Here is a 16,978-nt window from a genome sequence, read left to right as displayed (position 1 = left end):
TTTGCTGGTGTTCAATAATGAACCCAGGTTGATATATGCACTGTAATTGTAATTAACCGCCATACTAAAAAACTACACTTATGTTAATAAATTACTAATACATGTTAATGGAAGTACTCTAAAATTGCTGGTGTTTACAGGCATATTGAAAATGCAAAAACCAGCAAAAAGAAGCCTGATAACAAATATTTCACATATATATCATGGTCTATGATGTTACATATATATGACATCATACACACAGCATATATGTCTCACAACACTTTTCAGGTATAAGTATGAAACATGAATAGAAACAGATCTGAAGTGAGATGGAGCTGAACTGAGCAGAGGCCTTTTCTCTTTTCCCGTGTATTGTATTATAAAAACAACGCACAGACTGGATCCTAATGAAATCTATTGTCTCGCAGTTGCCTTTGGTCGCCTGTCATTCATGTGACAACGTGAGCTTTGAGCACTCAAAACGTGACATGTTTTATATTTGCCCTCCCTGTTTTTGTTACTCTTTTACTTGAAATGGCCATCAGCATCGACCACTCGGAGGATGTTTGACGTGATCTTCCGTTGATATCGAGGCAACGGCATTTCCTAACATATCAGAGAAGGAATATGAGATTTTAAAATATTCTGTATCAAAACTGGTAAACGGATTAAAGCAGGATTTAATGGGTTGAACCAGGATAAGAAGTTGTTTTTTCTCATCGTCACTTGTTAGGTGTGAAAACCTAAAACGTAAATAAGGGCAATGCATGCCGTTGTTAAACTAAGATGTCATTTTTGGACACTGTTGTACTATTCAGTCTGTCCCTTTATGGTTAAATAAAGAACCGCAGATCAGTGTTGAAGGTTTCTGCTGGATGTGTCGACAGATTCAAACTTGTTATTGTTGTTCAAGACCATGTGAAATGAACCCACTTCCAGACATATTTTTAAACAAAGGAACATCTTTGCTTTCCTGCAGTAGTGCATATCAGTCCATGTTGATCCACAACCACTGTTAACGTGAGGCGGAAACAAAAAAAAAACCTTTGGCTCACTGTTGTGTGTGATGTCTTCTCAGTCTGTGTGTTTGTGGTGAGGCTCTGGTGGCTCCATCCAGTGTGAATTAAAGGCGGCCGGGGAGGCGAGTCAGTACTGTATTTATTGCTGTATTTATTCCTCTGTGCTCAGCACTTCAAATCTTGCATTGCATTGTACTGAGGGCACGAATCTGTCAATAAACTGGGTTTGAAATGCAATGATTTTTTTTCTCTCTCAGTGCAACCAAGTAATCCTCCTCCTTCTGCTACTGCCTCGACAGCAAACAGTTTATCTGGTTTGAATGTTTTTTTTGTTTTTTCCATCACTGAGGTAAATCACAAAACTGTAAAAGGTGAGACATTTACATTGGTCTTTTTGATTTAAACTTGAAATATCTGGTATTAGATGTATCTCATAAGCTCTGACCTGTCCTTGTTTATCTCCAGACTCTTCAGTGCTTTTATTTATTTATTTTTTTGTTTGCCTTGATACATGCTGCTAAGCATTAGGGCTAATTTGGAGTGTCATTAAAGGAAGTAGATGGGGCTGATTAGACGGCAGTCGATACACCAGAGAGGCAGAGGTGCGGAAGAACAAGGGGCATTTTGCAGCTGAGATCTAATACACAGTATACGTGCAGTGTACACTCCAAAGTATGGTGTATGAGAAGTAAACATAATATGTACATAAACTCAGAGTGTATACTGTCTGCTTGGGAGAATTTTGTTTTTAATTCATCCGTTTCATGGATAAAGAAAATGCTGTGTGTTGTAAATAAAACAAGTGCATAACCCGAGTGTCCTGTATCATGTTCTCACACACACCTCAACAAAGTGACAGCATGAACACACATGTTTGAATGCAACACTAAATGATTATTTATTTTAATGAAAATGAATTATTGTGAAAGATGGACAGTATCATAAAGTATCAAGCAGCACAAACAACATTTTATGTAGCTCTTCATTTTTTTTTTTTAGCAAAAAAAGAAATGTAGTGAGAAAAATGCAGATACATCCTTGATAATGAGACAGATGAGACTGTGTGCAGAACTTATTCCTCATAACTGCAAGCTGCTACTGCCTTTGGGGGGCACATCACCTCGTTGCAAATCTCTCGGTAGCCACCTGCCTGGGTCAGTCCACTTCCTGTTTCAGTAACAAGATACGAAAGTGAACAAAAACAAGGAGCAAGAACACAACACAGTCTGAGTCGCTCATGCAGTCATCAGGCCATCATGTTATATCCAGAGATGCTAAAAGCAGAACTGATGGAGACTTGACTCAGCAGTTCTGGACACACAAAGTCTGAGGTAATTTCTAAAACTCTGCTCTAGCATGTAAGCGTAACAAAACTCGTACCATCCATTAGATTGTAGAGGAGGCAGTACTCATTGGAGGTGGTATTCTGAGACGAAGTGGAAGCCGCCTGTGTAGGAATAGCAACATAACATAGCTATATGGTAAAAGAGGGCACGTATGGTGACATTATATATTGTGCAACATACAGTAAGTAGTGGCACATGATTGTCAAAAAAAAAAGCAAACTTACCTTCACTTTGCAGAAATAAGGTGCTGAAGGGGGATAAAAGTTAAAGGTGATTTCAGTGATGCTGCCAGTCCAAGGAGATTTGTGGTTCATTTCAATGGATGTAGGAGATGTCTTTGTTATCTAAAAGACAAAACAAAACTGAGATAATCCAGAATTATAGCAAAAACAAAACAAAAACCTTAAAAGACCACACCAACAAATACACATGAAGCTAATAAAAGTGCTAAAATCAACTGGCACTTGAAAAAGCAACTCCATAAGCTGTAGGTATTCACAAAGGCAAATGTCAGGATGTTGTCTTACAACTAGTGAGACTTTAAAAACATATTTTCGAATTAAATATATTGTAATCACATTAAAGTGTTTCAATACCTCATACATGCACTTCTCCTGCTCATCAAGACACACCCCTGTGCTCCAAGCACTCACTTGCTTCACTAGAGCACGTAAAGGTATTTTGCAGGGCAATTTAAAAGTCCTGCATCAAGAAAACCCAATTTTACCAAAACAAGCAAAAATATAATGACATCTCAAATGCAAAATTATAAAGAATTGGTAAAACTTTACCACATCGCTTGACATGTCGACGGCTCTGGATTCAAGAAGGCACCGTGCAACAGATGCAGACAAAAAGTTAAAGAAAGAAGAGCTTGCATGTTCATCCTGGTATCAACTGGAGGTGGTGTCTTTGAGGAAAAGATAGCTTCTCGGTGTGAAGACTATGTGCTTTGTTACATCTGCTACTTTATGTAAAGTATTTGACCTTTTCATGCATAACTAATAGGTCCAACAGAGGTATCAGTGTAAATGCAACGTGGAAAACTGATAAGATACGGCAATACCAGAAACTTTCATGTCCTGTTTCTTTTTTGGAGTCAACTCGACTTGAAGGCGACATTTTAAAGACAAAACTCACTGATGAGTTGACGACATTAAACTCACAGTCCTCTGTGTACAGTGTATTATCTTTAGTATTTACATATATGTTGGTACTGTAGAACAAGATGTGACGCAATGGATTCCATTATGTCACATCTTGTTCTTTGGGATTTGAAATTATCTTGTAGTTACTGTAAGTCCTAATTATCATGTAACTGTTGTTATTATTATAGGGTATTAATGGCCCTAATTATTACAAATTAGACAAAATAATGAAGACAAGTACTGTGGTGTTAGCGGTGCTGTACATATATTAAGGTGCATAGTATATCGGTATGTGTGTGTATTTATGTGTGTGTGTGGTTCTGTGTGTGCCTATGAGCATTGATACTGTATGTGCTGGGGATTGGGCTGAGGTAGCTGGAATGATTGAATAAAGCGTGAAAAAGAAAGAAGGGTCAAAGCAAAAATCAACAGGAGAGAGAGAGAGAGAGAGAGAGAGAGAGAGAGAGAGAGAGAGAGAGAGAGAGAGAGAGAGAGAGAGAGAGAGAGAGAAACATAAAAAATACAAATAGAAATTCATTAATTAATTAAGATAATAATTATTCCCCTTCCCTTTCCCATACCTCCCCCTCCTCCTTGGCCCTCTGTGAACCAAATGGGTTTCTGCCTCTTTCAGCTGCTTCCAGACCCTGGGGTGCGGAAGCTGACCGGTGGGGGCAGCCCTGTCCACCCCACATACCCCCAGACCTATGGCAATAATAGTAATAATAGTAGATCCGAATGATCAATAATAATAAATAAAAGAATAATAAAAATGAGATTCGTGAGAAAGGACAGTGGTGTTACTGAGAAAAAATATTGATGTATCAGGGAAAGATGGGTGTGTGTCACAAGGCTGTTGTGATTTCATTTCAAAGAATCTTATTGCATAGAGGCATATAGGCTTGTACATTGTAGTTGTAAACATACTGGTATTTCAAAAGAACAAAGGAAACTTATCATCAGGGATGACCATCTCACAAGGAAACATCATTCCTGGATGCTCACTTATGGCCTTGTGACTTTAAACGATTCACTCACTAGGTATGGACGGTATCCAGAACTGCTGAGTCTAATTTGTTCTGCTATTGCAGACATAGAAGTCCTGAAAGTACCGTGACCTGATGACTGCTTGACAGACTCACATTGTGTTAGGTAAACAACACTGTGTGCATGACCGTGTTGAAATGACCTACATTATAATCCATTTTTTTGCACTTTTTTACACACTCACCAGTGTCTGATGTCTGATGATTTGAATGTCTGTGTCAAGGAACATGATAGGGTCGCTCTCATTATGCATTTGTTTTATCTTTATCCATGAAACAGATAGATTAAAAACAAATATCTTCCTATAAGGAAGACAAAATATACTCAATATAGGCTACTATATAGTTTATCATATTTAATTCTCATTCAGACCTTGAAGTCTATACTGTGTGTACCTATCTAAGATCTTGGCTGCAGTAAATGCTCCTTGATCTTCCACACCCTTACCTCCCTGATGTATTGACTGCTTTAATCAGCCCCATCTACTTCTTTTAATGACACTCTAAATTAGCCCTAATGCTGAGCAGCATGACAGGCAAATTTATGTCAGCCAAATCACCAACATCCAATTTTTCCGGCATCCTAGAGTGCATCTCATCTGCCCTGTTTGAATCTTCTTTTTTTTAATTTATAGTAAAGCAAATGATATCAGAGTTCAATGGAACTGCTTCCTGTCAACACACTAACATTTATGTGTTAGACCAGATGACTGTTACATATGTTCTTGAATCATCAGATACATCTCGCAAATTTGCTCTTTTCCATACTATGAGTGTGTATGTTTGTCTGTGTCAAATTAACAGAAAAATCTGTAGTTAGTCACAGTGAACATGAACATGCTGCACATGAAGCCATATTATTCTTTAAAAAAATAGTCAAGTCACTGTAATTCACAAGTCAGATGACATCCTCATCATCCTGTGCTGCTCTTTACAAAGAGATACTTATTAAAGCTTTGTTTAATTGGATCACTTAAATTAAAAAAAGATATGTTTATATAACAAACAATTTGTTGATTACAGTTTCTAAAATAATAAGACAATAGATCGAGAGTCATTTTGTCATCAGATGAGCATCAGAGGTCACACACGTTGGAGGCTGCATTTGAAGACTAGTTGTGTCATGACTCGACAGTTTCAACCATTTCAAAAGTATCCAAGAAATGTGGTTCCATTTTCTGGGGACCCAAGGATCCTATGTAGTCCAATCCGTCCAAAGGTTCCTTGCATTCAGTAATGAAAGAGAAAAATACTAATAAAGAACTTGTACACTTTTAGATGTATACAGTCCAAGAGATAATGGTAAAGCCATGTACTATGGTCAGGTCATGAAAGGCCACATCTTCATCCTTCATGTGCTCTAAAGGATGAAGCCCCTAAATTGGGACATAGCACCTGTGTTTGGAGTGCTGACCAGTCCACATCTCACTAAAAGTGGATTCAGGGTTAGAAATGTGGAGCCAAGACCAAGTGAGGACAAGAAAGGCCTGAGGCGAAGGCTAGCAAATGAAATCCTGGCAGATCAAAGCACCAACTAATACATTTCAGCACAGTGCAATACAGTCCCATATAAGACACAATAATGCCAGGTATTTGCACCTTTCTACTATGTCCACAGTTTCACACTCTGGCATTTCCCACTTCTATATTATAGCTACTAGTTTTTGATGATCATATCAAACATAATGCAGCAGGAAGACTTGACCAGTAGCTGTAACAATATCACAGGGATTAGCTGTCCATGTCCATGTCATCCCAGATGCTACTCACTTCCACTCAATTTTTATAGGTAGGGTAGACACATGGAGAATTTCCAATCTCTTTGGCCAAACAATGCAGGCGATGTAAACCCCCAAACTTGTCCATTTTGCTAGCCTTGTTTATAGAGTGGGAGATTGCATCAGCACAACCACTAGCTAACAATAACTGTGGGACAACATTAACGATGCTAACTGCTGCTAACTATTCTGATAAGTCTGATACCTGCCATTTTGTTTAGTATTTACAGGCATCATCTCTCCCATCCTCTCTCTGATCGCCATAGACTGGATCATAATATATATATAATATAATAATCTTAATCAACACTACAGCAGGCTTCCAGTGGAATTCATCCAAGATCTTGACTTAGCTCACAACCTAGCTCTCCTATCAACCACCACAACAACATGCAGGCCAAAACTGACCGACTCAACAACTTTGCCAAGCACTTTGGACTCAGAATTAACACCTCCAAAACTCAAGTGATCTGCAGTGCACCCCCACAAGACCCATCCTTGTGAATGTGGAACCACTTGAGTATGTGGAAGACTTCACCTACCTGGGCAGGGGTCCATTGTAAGGACGTGCAGTCAGGGAAGGCAGGCCCTAGGCTGTCAGGAATAATTAAATTATTTAGTTAAAGCAGAAGTAAGCGGAATTTTTGTTAATAGTTATATCTTCCGACGGCAATCACTTACATAGAGTGTTTGGTCTGAAACACGGGTCTGTCAGTCACTCTGCTCTGCTGTAAGCCGAGGAGAAAACGTCTTTTATACTTCCTTGTATCCTACAAGCTTTATCCAATGAGGAGAGAGAACGGCATGAAGGGCTGTGTGTGCAGCCAAGGGATGCGCGTGAATGTGGTGACGTAGGGACGAGGACCAATAGATCCATGATGAGGGCGGGGGCTGCTAACTCCACTGGCTGACAAGACGTTACCCAAAACGACCGGATCGCTTACTTCTGCTTTAATCTAAGGTTTAATTGTTTTTTTTGTTTTTTTACCAGGTTTAAATGTGTCAGCATTTGGTGATTTTCATAGTGTAATAAACGCTAATAAACTAATAAACGCTATAACTAACAAATAACTATGCTTACTGTTACTGTCCTACGTCCTCTACTCAATGATTCTGGTGCACAACAAATTCCTCACTCCTCAAAGCTCCTGAATCTGAGTCTCTTTGATGTTTCGTAACCATCCTGATAAACACTGCCCTTTGACCTGTCAAATTAGCACAAGTGGCGGAGGGGGAGGCGCAACGCTTGGTGCGTATTTTTCAAAGAGTAGGCTAAGTGAACATAGGTTTGCAGCCTGAGTCTTCCATTATTGTCAAGTTTGAAAAGCCTTCCGGCCATGGTTTATTTTTTTGTTTTTCATCCCACATAAAACACTCACATGACAACCTACAAAAAAGAAGTGACAAATTTAAATCTGTAGATATATGTCTAACTGCTGCCTCTCTCTTTACTTTTTTAAATTTATTTGTTAATTTATTTATTTTTTAATGGAAACAGGCAATGGCATACAATTTTAGATACATACAATGTAACACCACTGACAAAAACAAACAGACAAAAAACAAATCTGGATAAAACAAAACAAAGCAGGACCAAACAGGACAGAAAGGTTTTTTTTTTTTATAAAAAGATATAAACGTACGAAAATTAGATTTACAGTTACTAATCAATATACATTTAATCAAACTTAAATGTTTCCCATTTTCTGTTATGCTTTTCTACCTTGTCTTGGTTTGTTGCGATTATTTTTTATTTTTTATTATATTCTCTTCACTTCTATCCTGCAACTGCTGATTCCCATACATAATAATGAACAATTGAACCAAAGTGTAGATGTGGTAAATACCCACTTTATAATAAGAATGGTTTCCAGTGTAATTAGAATAATCAGCACAAGGAGACCAAGTCAGACAATTAGCACGAGACCCACATGTCATAATCCTAAACAAATCAATTTCAAGCTTTATTATTGACCCCAATAAACGCGTCAGATATTTTGTATAAAAGGGCTTGAAAGGGAAACAGTACCCAGTCCACTCTCAACAATAACACTGCACTTCAAGAGAAGGAACGTTGCATCACTCCAACAGTGACCATGAAGACTCTGCTGCTGGCCTCTGCTCTCTTTGCAGTACTGTTTGGCTCTATCGCTGCTGTCCCTTTCCCTGTTCCCGTTCCCTACCATGCCTTCTGCAGAACACTCTGGTGAGTAAGAATTGCTTATCTCCAACAGTTCAGCGTCAATTTGTGTGTGCTGTAGTTTAATGTAACTCAAAAGAGGATGTTTGAATTCATGTTTAAAGCTTGAATGTCTCCATGTTGCTTCTTCTTTTCCATTCTAGGCTCTTCGCAAAACCTTGTGCCGAAATCAGCACCACAATGGTGCAGCAGATTCAAGCACTGAACCCTATGCTTGGCTGTGACGAGTGTCAGTATATGGTAAGAATAATTTATCTGTTTACATGATAGGATTCAATTCCAACAAGTGATAAGACACCACCAAGATACACAGATTACCAAGGTCTAATGTCAATGTTAATAGTCATATATGTGTTTAATAATAAATTATTTCTCCCCTTAGCTTGTGTCAGCCACCCCCCGTGCAATCAAAGCCAACCACACCTCTCTTGATGGCGTTCAGGCTGAAAGCATAACCTTTACCTTCACTCCCACCATCATGACTGGCGGCTGCCGTGTGTCTGTAAGTATTAATTATGCTTTTTTTAAATGAAAAATGGAAACTGTCACACTCGTGACACTCTTAATACAATAATATCTACCTTGATAATTACTACATTTTAAATTGTATGCTTTCAAAGAGTTTTACTTTGTTTTACTGCCACCTCTACTATCTGCTCTTTAAATGCATTGGATTGTAAACCTTCAGAACAGTGCATAAATCTGAGTATAAATCGGTACCATGGATTCATTTTTATTTATTTTCTTATTTACTAGGCACAGTCCACTTCTCTGGGTTTCACCAGCCTTCTTGATGATGGACTCAATTACTGCAACCTCTACACTCTTCTGTCAGGTGAGTCAACAAGTCCACATTGTGTTATATTTTACATTGGAAGCTATTTTAAATCTTTATTATTATTATTATTATTATTATTATTATTATTATTATTATTATTATTATTATTATTATTATTATTATTATTATTATTATTATTATTATTGCTGTACCATCCATGTTTTTATTGAAAGTTGCAGAATATTTAACAATGAATGTCTGATTGATCTAATTTCCATTCATGTTTTGATTCCAGCGAGTGGACTCACCGCTGCACCAGGTTTCATGGAGATGACCAATGAATGGGCTTGCCTGGGCTATGGACTCGCCACCTGTAAAGCCTAACTGGCTTCAGTGTTGAAATGATTTCACTAAGGAAAAATGCATGATACATACATTTGATTTTAAACCCTAGTTTTCCCTGTAGGACCAGCTGTTTCTTGTAGTTTAGCTTGATATAGAGAAATACTAATAAAGAAGTTGCAATGCTATAACACTCTATCTCTATGTTTTTTCATGCACCACCCATTCTTTCATTTCCCTAAATCTCCAAATAACTGGACCAGAATATTTGTGTTTGTTAAGTGTTAGCGATGGCAGAAACAATAATTTTAAGTATTTATCTTAAGGAGTAGGCACTTTTCAATCCAATGCTTTATGTTGCTATGAGAAAATTAAAATGATATATATATATATATATATATATATATATATATATATATATATATATATATATATATATATATATATATATATATATATATATATATATATATATATATATATATATATATATATATATATATATATATATATATGTGTGTGTGCGCCTGTTGTGGACCACCCTTGATGAAAATTCACAAAACAGTCCATTGTTCTCAGTCAAACTACTAGATTTCCTGTTATTGACCATATGCACTGAAGTCCCTGAGTGTATCTATGGTGCCCCCCTGTGGCAAATACCCCTGTTTTGGTCTCAAGTATAGCAATTGTTGTGTACATGATCTATAAAAGTGTACACCTTTGCTGGGTATTTGACCTTTTTAAAGGAGCAATATTATTATTTGACAGTTTAAAAAGAGGAAAAGCCATGTTTTGGTCCTCTCTAGTCTGGCAGATCAGAACATAACTCCTGCTGCCTTGCATTATATTTTATGTCGTGTTCAGCACCATATACAGAGCAGACATTCAGCAGCTGTTGGAGACCAGCACTGCTTGCGGAAAAAACAATCAAATCATCCACATACATCAGATGGTTTAATTTTTGGCACCAATCATACAACCAGTCCTACAGGCTGTGAGTTGCCGTGATAGTTCGTCCATATACAGGTTAAAGAGAAAGGGGGACAATATGCTCCCTTGACTGTCCCCATTTAACCTGCATAGTTTGATTGGCGTACCAATATGCCAGCACCCTCATTATGCATACAGGCACACCTCTTTCAACCATTTTAGTGAACAGTTTTTATGGTTAACTCGATCAAAGGCCTTGGAGGCATCAATAAAACACATGAGAACTGACGAATTCAGATTTTTATACTTACTTACAATTTCTTTTAGAGCATAAATACGTGGGTCAGTGCCATGGTTATGCTTGATGACTTTAATTAGTCTATCAAGCAGTATTGTCTCCAGCACTTTATGCTGGCTAAGGCTTTAGGCCTGTAATTGTCAATGTTGCATAGCTTGCCTGCTTTTCAGGCAAGCTATGTGGTATGTGCAATATTTATTTAGGCTCCTATTTAAAATATACATTTTTAACCAATCAGATACGTTTAGAAGATTTATTGAACAATGATGAAAATTAATGAAATGAATGGGATGGGTTCTTGAGTGCGGTGTGGGGAGGGTTGGAGGTCTGTAGCAGCGCCTTGGCATCGATGAACCCCTAGTGTCCTAGAGGAGAGAGAAAAACAAAGCGAGAGAGGGTGGGAGGGAGGGAATGCGAATGTAGGAGCGAGAGACTGAGGGGGAGGGTCAGGTCCGCTTATATACTATAGGAGGCTGGGCTGTGATTGGTGTGTGTTCCTGCTCCTGAAACTGCGCTTTAACAAGCTTCGATAGACGTAGCGCTGCAAATTCTGTTGCATTTTGTTGTTTTGCAATGACAATAAAGGCTATACCACTGTTACTAAGGTTCTGTACAGTCTTCACCTTCACATTAGCCTCACTGCAACGAGGCAATGGCCCATATCTTATATGATTTTATCTTAGGTTGTTAACAGTTGTTTACCATGATGTATGCGTGTATGGCCTCTCTTTGACTTCAAGACAAAATGCCTGTATTAGTCACAGTGGCCACATGCATAGCAAATGATGTGCATGTAATCATCTCCTCTTCATTAACATAGCAGTCAACAAATGGTTATTAATGAGTCAAATGACCAATTCTTCCTTGGCTGGGTTTGATATGTGCACTACGGGAAACAGATTAAAGAGAAGTAAGTTAGACATTTGGTTCACCCAATTTTAAAAAGATAAACAATGATCGGGTGGTTAAACCTGTCATGTTTTTCAGATAGTTTTCTCACTCTCACTCTCTTTATTTCATAATTTGGGTCTAACTGAGAAATTTGTTCCTCTTCTCTCCCCCTGAAATGTTGTTGGTGCAACTCTCAAATATTGGTGAAATGAGAAATAAGTTGAATTAAAAAAGACAGTACATTTGACTTCTAACAATTATTGCATTATTGTTTGCATTATACTGTCATATTGTGTATCTTCTGTCAATGATGTGCCCACTTCCAGATACAGAAATACAAACAAATGCACCATGTAGCATTGGTGGATATCTACCCATTTTAAAATAAGAATTGTTTCATGTGTAGTAGGTTACAAACAGTGAGCACAAGACCACCGAGTCAGACTATCACCACAAGACCCACCAGTCATACCCTTAACCAAATCCATTTCAAGCCTCATTACTAACCCTCATGATGAGCCTAGTACTTGTATAAATGGGTTTGCTTGAGAAGCAACAGCCCACACACTCTCAACGGCACCACTACACTAGGAGGAAGCAACCTGACTGCCCGACTTCACCATGAAGACTCTGCTGGTGGCCTCTGTTCTCATTGCAGGACTGATTGGCACTTTAACTGCTGGTCCTCTCCCTCCAACTCCGTCTCCTTACAGTGCTTTCTGCAGAACAGTGTGGTAAGCTTGTTTCTCACTCTGTGTCTCTGTATTTATATTTGAGTTTTTGACTGTTTTTAGTTGTCAGGAGTGCTAACAAGTGTCTCTTTCCATCCAGGCTTTTTGCAACACCTTGTGCTGGAATAAGCACTACATTAGTGAAACAGATCCAAACATTCAACCCAGCATTTGGGTGTGAGAAATGTCAGTATATGGTAAGTACCACTCGTCGGCTTCAAACAAATATTATCAGTTTTTTTTTTTTTTTTAAAGAAAGAAAAAAAAAGGCACAAACGCCATACAGCTTTGGTTTAACGATGAATTGTTTTCTCTTCTAGCTTGTGTCAGCCACCCCTCTGGTCATCAAAGCCAACCACACCTCCCCTGATGGCCTTGAGGCTGAAAACATTACCATTACCTTCAGTCCCACCATCATGACTGGTGGCTGCCGTGTGTCTGTAAGTATTAATTGCACTCAATTGTTTACTGAGTGTATCATTCTTTTTTTCCATCAATAATGCATTTATTTATTTATTTTCTCATTTACCAGGCTGGGTCCACTTCTCTTGGATTCACCACTCTCCTGGATGGTGGCCTCAACTACTGCAACCTCTACAACCTGCTGTCAGGTGAGTGAACAAGTTCAGATTGGGTCACAGTTTACAGCAGAAACTACTTTAACTTTTACGTATTCAGTGCCGTTCTTATTCATGTATAAACAAAGGAATGTGAGACATGAATGTGGACTGACCTCTTCTCCATCCATGTGTTGTTTCTAGCGAGTGGACTCACCTCAGCACCAGGCTTCATGGAGGTAACCAGTGAATGGGCTTGCCTGGGATATGGACTCGCCACCTGTAAAGCCTAACAAGTTTCAGTGTTGAAATGACTTGAACAACAAATGCATGACTTTGTTGGATTTCATTTAAAACCCTAGTTTATTCCTTAGTCCTGGCTAGTCCTGATAGTTTATATGGTATATGCAATTGTAGACTAATAGATGCTGCATATATCACTGCCTATGTAGATTGAGAGTAATATTAATAAAGAGCTGCAACAGTATTATTCTCTCTGTGTCTATGTGTGTTTATATCTGTGCCTTTGTCCTGCAACTGAGCAGAAAGGAGGAAGAGTCTATAGTTTGATACCTCTCAGTCTTATTTTTCTATTATTTCATTTCCAATAACATGTCCTTGGGTTTTGCCAAATTTCCAAATATCTGGATAATGACTATTATAGTAACAGTATTCAACTGGTGGTATAGTACTATATAGTGACCTCTCCTCATATGCACTAAGGTCATTCCTTCACAGGACTATTACTGTAAAACAATAAGGTGAGCACAAGCTGAAAATATAATACACCATACATTAAAGGATTATAAGGTAATAACATGTTATAGGCTAAGCCCTCCCTGCATTACACTACAAAAGATGAGACAAATATTCTCTAAATAACATACAAAAGATTGGTACGTCTTAGTGAAATCCAAAGTGGCAACAGTATCAAATAGTTTCAAGAAAAACACAGGATATAACACGGGATGTCTGCTCTCATTGATGTTCCGAGTGTAGATGATTGACAGGTCTCATGTCCCGCCCTTGTCATTTCTTTCGCACGACCCCCCACGTCCCTCCTTCCCTTATCCACACTGGAGAAACCTCTGTTGATTTGTCTGTTCATTGCTCTTATGTGAATAAATTCAGAAATTGTTGGTTCTTTACTTGTCTCTCTCTTCATTGGTTGTCGGGTTACTGTTCCTAATAAGGGACGTAACATATATATATGTATATGTATATGTATATGTATATGTATATACATCTCTGGGGACCCCCTCTCTCTCCAACTCAAGATGCCCCCCAACAGCACCATGGTTTACCTATTACGTTGTACCCACACACAGGATTACAACCAAAACTATAACTACTACTATAATTCAGAAATTGTTGGTTCTTTACTTGTCTCTCTCTTCATTGGTTGTCGGGTTACTGTTCCCAGGGCCGTTGCTAGGAATTCTGGGCCCCCTGAAAAAATACTGACATGGGCCCCCACCCCCTGACTTTTCATCACCACTTTTTTGATTGACTGTGTATAAGAGAACACACAAAAGGTAACACTTTACACTAAGGTACACAAAATTAGAGTAGTTAATGAGTAACTAATGAAGAACTAATGAGGAACTAATGAGTAGTTAGTGAGGAACTAAGCTACACAAAATTACAGTAGTTACTGAGGAACTAAGCTACACAAAATTACAGTAGTTACTGAGGAACTATGGTCAGTTCTTCAGGAACCCCTGATCAAATTTCAGAGGAGTAGTTACTGAGGAACTATTGAGTAGTTAGTTAGGGAAATGAGATACACAAAATTACAGTAGTTACTGAGGAACTAATGATTAACTAACTATTAGTTAATGGTCAGTTCTTCAGGAACCCCTGATCAAATTTCAGAGGAGTAGTTAATGAAGAACTAATGAGGAACTATTAATGATCAGTTCTTCATTAACTCATGATCAAATTTCATAGAAAGTTAATCACAACTTGATGATTAGTGAACTAGTTACTTCATCAGTACAGAATCATTACTCAGTAACATGTCCAGTAGTTAACCTTTATGACCTAAAGTGACACATAATGAGTGGTTTTTCATTTCTTCATCTTCATCTTTACATTAGTAGTTCCTTAAAAAATCACAGACAGCAGGATTCTTGAGAAGATTTTATTCATTAATTTCAGACCACATACACATCAATATGACCATCCATGTTGCCTTCGAAATAAATATGATAGTTTGTCACATGTTTGGTAGGCTAAATGAATGTATCATGGGGCTGTGTAGTACTGTATACTGATCACACCGTGGTTCACAGTAAAGTTGGTTGAGGTGCACAAAATTTAGAGTGGTTATTTACTATGAAACAAATTTGGAATGAATGAGGAACTCAGTATTAGTTAATGGTGAGTTATTCAGTTACTCCTAATCAAATTACTGAGGAACTAACTATTACTTAATCATTAGTTAACCTTTTTGTGTACCTTATAGTAAAGTGAGAAATCAAATTGAGTAGGTAATGAGTACTGAATCATTAGTTACCCTTTTTGTGTACCTTATAGTAAAGTGAGACATCAAAAGGACTAGGTAATGAGTACTGAATCATTAGTTACCCATTTTGTGTACCTTATAGTAAAGTGAGACATCAAAATGACTAGGTAATGAGTACTGAATCATTAGTTACCCTTTTTGTGTACCTTATAGTAAAGTGAGACATCAAAATGAGTAGGTAATGAGTACTGAATCATTACTGAATCATGAGTTACTCTTTTTGTGTACCTTATAGTAAAGTGAGACATCAAAATGAGTAGGTAATAAGTACTGAATCATTACTGAATCATTAGTTACTATTTTTGTGTAAGGTACACAAACATTACAGTAGTTACTGATGAACTAATGAGGAACCAAAATAATCATTTGCCTCCATGTGCACCAAAATGACATAGAATGTAAAACAACAACAAAAACCTTTGTAACTTACTTGCTTAAAAAAAAAAGTCATTTGTCTTTTATTTTGGAAACAAGATCTTCAATTCCGGTGGCTCACCTGTGCAGCTTTACTGTGAGGAGCAGTGAATTCATTTGACGACGATGAGAGAAGTAATGGACAGAGCAAGGAAGAGCAGAAGCTCCCATCTCAACTATATCAGAGACGTTCTATATCTCAAGGATGAGGATGTGACCGTACAGTATAAGTACATTTGAATGGTATATCTCTCTTTTTTTTAATATATACAAATTCGGTAAGATTGCTCCTCAAATTTACTGTAAGATAACTTTGTCCAAAGTGAATTTAGCCCTCTAAAACCGACCGTAGTTTGGTTAACCGAACGTTACATTGATGCTACGCTTGCACATGTTTTACAAAACATTAAATAACTTATGAACCGTTTATGATAGAGACGAGCTGTGAACAGCATCTGAATCGGGGGGTTATCCACTTTCCGAGGGTCCTTGAATGGTGCCTCTACGACAACACGTGACACTGGAAGAGAAGCTACACCGAGCATAGCATTGATGCTGAGGTTGCACATTTTTGTCAAAATATTTAATAACTTATGAACCGTATATGATAGAGACGAGTTGTGAACAGCATCTGAATCACTGGATTTTTTGAATGGTGCCTCTATGACAACAAGGGACGATATGCATCATGTAACCACATGGTAAGGGAACAGAGCTAAACCGAGCTAGCATCAATGCAACACTTGAGCATACTTTCATAGAGGCACCATTCAAGGACCCTCGGAAAGCAAAGAATCCCACGATTCAGATGCAGTTAACAGGTTATTTAATGTTTTGTACAACGTGTGCAAGTGTAGCATCAATGCTACATTCTGTTAACCGACCATAGCATCGATGCTATGCTAGGTCACTTTAGAGAAAGTTAGCATAGTAAAATTTGAGGAGTCATCTTACACATCTTCCAAAAAAAAAAAAAAAGACAGATACCATT

Source organism: Trachurus trachurus (genome assembly GCF_905171665.1).
Source record: "Trachurus trachurus genome assembly, chromosome: 17".
Classification (NCBI taxonomy): domain Eukaryota; kingdom Metazoa; phylum Chordata; class Actinopteri; order Carangiformes; family Carangidae; genus Trachurus; species Trachurus trachurus.
Note: the sequence above shows the minus strand (reverse complement) of the source record.